The 3,844-nt window shown below is 38.2% G+C and overlaps 1 pseudogene; it reads right to left on the reverse strand.

The window, feature by feature from the left end:
• Positions 1-2,918: 2,918 nt before the first annotated feature.
• LOC123941015 lies at positions 2,919-3,099 on the reverse strand (annotated as a pseudogene).
• Positions 3,100-3,844: the final 745 nt, after the last annotated feature.

Consider the following 3,844-nt stretch of genomic DNA (forward strand, 5'->3'; position numbering starts at 1 on the left):
AGGGGTGAAAAGAGGGATAGACAAGTTCGTAATTATAAGTGGAGACTCCATTACCTTTTTCTCAACAACTGACAGAAAAAAAATAGGCAGAAAATCAGTAAGGATATAGAACTCAACAACACCAGTAAGGAAAGAATCTGATACTTATAGAACACTCCTCCCAATGACAGTAGAACACTCCTCCCAATGACAGTAAAAAGCACACATTATTTTCAAGTACCCATGGAACATACATCAAGATAGATCATATCCTAGGCCAGAAAATAAACCTCAACAAATTTTAAAAAATTGAAATCATATATAGTATGTGTTATGAACTGAATTATGTCTCCCTAATCCCCAATGTGACTTTTCTGGAGACAGCGCCTTTAAAGATGTAATTAGGGGCACCTGGGTAGCTCAGTTGGTTAAGCGTCTACCTTTGATTTGGGTCATGATCCCTGAATCTGGGGATCGAGCCCCACATTGGGCTCCCTGCTCACTGGGGAGTCTGCTTCTCCCTCTGCCTCTTCCCCCCGCTTGTGCTCTCTTGCTCACTTGCTCTCAAATAAATAAAATCTTTAAAAAAATAGTGGAGAGTCAATCAAAGTTAAATGAGGTCATAAGAGTGGGACCCTAATCCAATATGTCTGATGCCCTTATAAGAAGAAGAAGAGATGCCAGGGATGTGGTGCACAGAGGAAAGGTCATGTCCCCACATTCTTCTTCTCACCACAGTGAGAAGGTGACCATCTGCAAGCCAAGGACAGATGCCTTGAAACCTGCCAATACCTTGATGTTGCACCTGGAGCCTGCAGAATACTTTTCTGTTGTTTAAGCCGTTCAGCCTGTGGTATTTTCTATGGTACAATCAGCAAACTAATATGGTGTTTTCTCTGACAGCAGTGGAATCATACTAGAAATAAGTAACAGAAAGGTAACAGGAAAATAAATCTCTAAAAACTTGAAAAATAAACAAGATACTTCTAAATAAACCATGGGTCAAAGGGGAAGTCTCAAAGGAAGGCAGAAATTTCATTGAACTGAGTAACAGTGCAAATATATCAACATCTATAAGATACAGGCAGTGTCAAGAGGGAAATTTATAGTACTAAATGCATATATGAGTAAAAAGGAAAACTAGCAAATCAATAATCTAAGCTCCCGCTTCAAAAATGTAGAAAAAGAATAGTAAATAAACCCAAAGCAAATATAAGACAGGAAGTAATAAAGACCAGAGATTAAAAAAAAAAAAGACCAGAGATAAGTAAAAATATAGATCTAGCTTTCTAGGAACATATAGCTTATATCTAAGAGAGATGGTATTTATAAACAACACAAAACACTGGACCGCCAAAGTCTATAAAAGCCAAAAAGACTCCAGGACACTTCTATTTTTGAAGCTCTGATATATTAAGAAATAAAAAATGCCAAAACAGAATTTTTGGCGTTGTGGTGTATGTTAAAGCTTTAAATTTTTTAATGAATCTTTATAAAAACAAGGAAATGCAATAATTGCATTACACACAAAATAATGACATAAACTGTGAACACACGAATTAAGAGTATACTTCAAGGAATCCAATAATGCGACAAAAGGTTAACCGTATCATAAATGCGTTCTTCATTAAGCCTGTCTTAGTACATGTAACTATACCTTATAGTCATATTAAGAAATAATATCACAAAATTCCATTCAATAACCTACAGATAATAAAACAAAAGATAAATCACTAATTATGCTATTCTAATATTTCTGTGGAAGATGTCTCAACCAATAATAAGCCACTGAAAGTCACACTTTTTCCTTTGCCACTATTTGCAAAACTCTGCACATGGCCAAAAGGTCTGCCATTTATGTTATTATCATAAATCTATATTCTAAAATTGCATCGGTCTTCTTGAGTATGACAGTCGTGTCTATTACAAATGTTAGTATGCAAACTGAGAAGCTCAACACTCAGTTATGCAATACGCTTGCATAAAATGCAAGTTTTGCATGTGGAAACAGTATCAAAAATGTACTGTGGTTGAACTTAGTAGAATTGTCCTGGAAGGAAACCCTAGGCAACTGACCATATAAGCCAGGAATTTACTCTACTTCCACAATCTCATCAGGCATTGGTTACTATGGAGGCATGTGGCCCCCATGGAGGTCAATTTTGTCTTTGGTTCTATCTATTCCAGAACCACATGGGAATAAATTTAAGTAGGTCAAGGTAAAAGATGTTATCAGATCAAGGCTCTGCCTCTGCAAACCTGCTGTCTTGATTCCAAGCTTAAATGGCAAATTTGCCTACTTCAAACTAGAGTGGATTTCAAGAGTTCCATTTTTCTATGCTGGCAGTCTCAACTGATGGACATAGTCTTCCTGCAGGTACAGTGGGAGGTTCATGTTTGGTTCACTGGGAGGACTCTGGGTGCAATGCAATGGGCCATTTAAGTCTTTGTTCAATTGCTCATGAGTCATGTACTCTTAAAGCAAGTCACTTCATCTCTCTGAGCTTCAATTTAATCATCCGTCAAACAGAAATACTGGCTCAGCCTCAGAGTTATTGGAAAGGTAGAGCAAAATAATGTGTGGTAAAGAACTTGGTAGGTATCAAGCTCTCAGTAAATGTTAGTAAAATCAATGACAGATGCCTGTTTCAAGCTAGAGTGCCAGAGGGGGAGATATGAAAGAGAGCATCTTCTTGTTTCCTCAACTTGAGAAAATGGTAGAATAAAATACTCCTGGGTGGTCTTAAGGAGCTTAAAGATGAATCCTAGGTTACAAACAGCCTCTGTCACTATGAGTTCCTGGTTGATTTACTATCCCCATTGCACTTTTCCAGTACCAGGAAAATGGAATTACCCCCTACTAAGTTTCTCACCACTGTAATAAGAAACCAAGAGGTAACTTAAGCCTCACAACTGCCATAAGAGGTTAATAATAGTATTTCCACTTGAAAGACTGAAACTGAAAGGCTGGGAAACAGTAAAAATTTGAACATTACTCAGTCTCATGCCAAAGCTCATGCCCTCTCCTCTCTACCACACTGCTTTGTGAAGCATTTCAATTAGCAATAATCGCGCCTCGGATAAACCTCATTGGCTACGATACTGCCACTGCGCAAAGCTGTGTGAAGCATTTCAATACCAGCACTGATATTCTTCTGAAAGTGACCCAAGGATCACTAATATCTAATATTTACTAAGTATTTATTATGTGCCAACTACTTTCATATATTAATTTATATAATTCCTACAACAATCTTACGGGATGGATGAAGTTATTGTTATCCTCATAACACAAATATAAAGATTGAGACTTGCATCAGGTTGAACTAGCAGTTTGCCCAAGACTAAATGATGGGTGAGCACTGAGGCTCAGATTCAAATCCAGACACCCAGACTTCATCCGAGGTGTTTTTTGTTTGTTTGTTGAGATTTTACTTATTTATTTGAGAGAGAGTGTGTGTGAGCAAGCACACAAGCCAGTGGAGAGGCAGAGGGAGAGAGAGAAACAGGCTCCTGGATGAGGAGAGAGCCAGATGCCTGGCTCAATCCCAAGACCCTGGGATCATGGCTTGAGCCAAAGGCAGATGGTTAACTAATTGAAACACCCAGTCACCCCCGTCAGAGGTGTTCTTAACCATTACTCAAGATGGATATACCAGACAGAATTCTCAACATTTATAACATTTTCCCCAGGGAGATATAGCTAAGAATTATGAACTTGATTAGAGAAACAAAATGATTTGCCCAAGGTCACATAGCACCAAGACCAGAACTTAAACCAAGGCTTTGTTGATATTAATAATAACAGCTACTATTTACATGGAGCCTACCAGATGCCAGGCATGGAACTCAATGCTTGATGTCT

This window comes from Meles meles, chromosome 4, assembly GCF_922984935.1.
Source record: "Meles meles chromosome 4, mMelMel3.1 paternal haplotype, whole genome shotgun sequence".
NCBI classification, from domain to species: Eukaryota; Metazoa; Chordata; class Mammalia; order Carnivora; family Mustelidae; genus Meles; species Meles meles.